The sequence below is a fragment of the Trichechus manatus genome, unplaced genomic scaffold (assembly GCF_000243295.1).
Source record: "Trichechus manatus latirostris isolate Lorelei unplaced genomic scaffold, TriManLat1.0 scaffold00035, whole genome shotgun sequence".
Taxonomy (NCBI): domain Eukaryota; kingdom Metazoa; phylum Chordata; class Mammalia; order Sirenia; family Trichechidae; genus Trichechus; species Trichechus manatus.
Genome location: NW_004443971.1, coordinates 1,147,762 through 1,148,658, shown reverse-complemented (window position 1 = coordinate 1,148,658; position 897 = coordinate 1,147,762).

Here is an 897-nt window from a genome sequence, read left to right as displayed (position 1 = left end):
AGAAGAAGAAGAAAGTGGGAGGCCTTACACTACCTGATTTTAGGACCTATTATACTGCACGGTAGTCAAGACAGCCTAATACTGGTACAACAACAGATACATAGACCAATGCAACAGAGTTGAGAATCCAGATATAAGTTCATCCATCTATGAGCAGCTAATATTTGACAAAGGCCCAAAGTCCATTAATTGGGGAAAAGACAGTCTCTTTAACAAATGGTGCTGGCATAATTGGATATCTATATGCAAAAAACTGAAACAAGACTCACATCTCACACCATGTACAAAAACTAACTCAAAATTGATCAAAGACTTAAATATAAAATCGAAAACGATTAAGATCATGGAAGAAAAAATAGGGACAACTCTAGGAGCCCTAATACATGGCATAAACACAATACAAACCATAAGTAACAATGCACAAGCACCAGAAGAGAGACTAGATAAATGGGAGCTCCTAAAAATCAAACACTTATGCTACTTTGGCTACTACAAATCTGATCAGCGTCTAATCTCTAAAATCTACAAGATACTGCAAAACGTCAACAGCAAAAAGACAAATAACCCAATTAAAAAATGGGCAAAGGATATGAACAAGCACTTCACCATAGAAGATATTCAGGCGGCTAACAGACACACGAAGAAATTCTCACGTTCATTAGCCATTAGAGAAATGTAGATCAAAACTACAATGAGATATCATCTCACCCCAACAAAGCTAGCATAATCCAAAAAACACAAAATAATAAATGCTGGAGCGGTTGTGGAGAGACTGGAACACTTACACACTGTTGGCAGGAATGTAAAATGGTACAACCGCTTTGGAAATCAATTTGATGCTTCCTTAAAAAGCTAGAAATAGAAGTACCATACGATCCAGCTATCCCACTCCTTGGA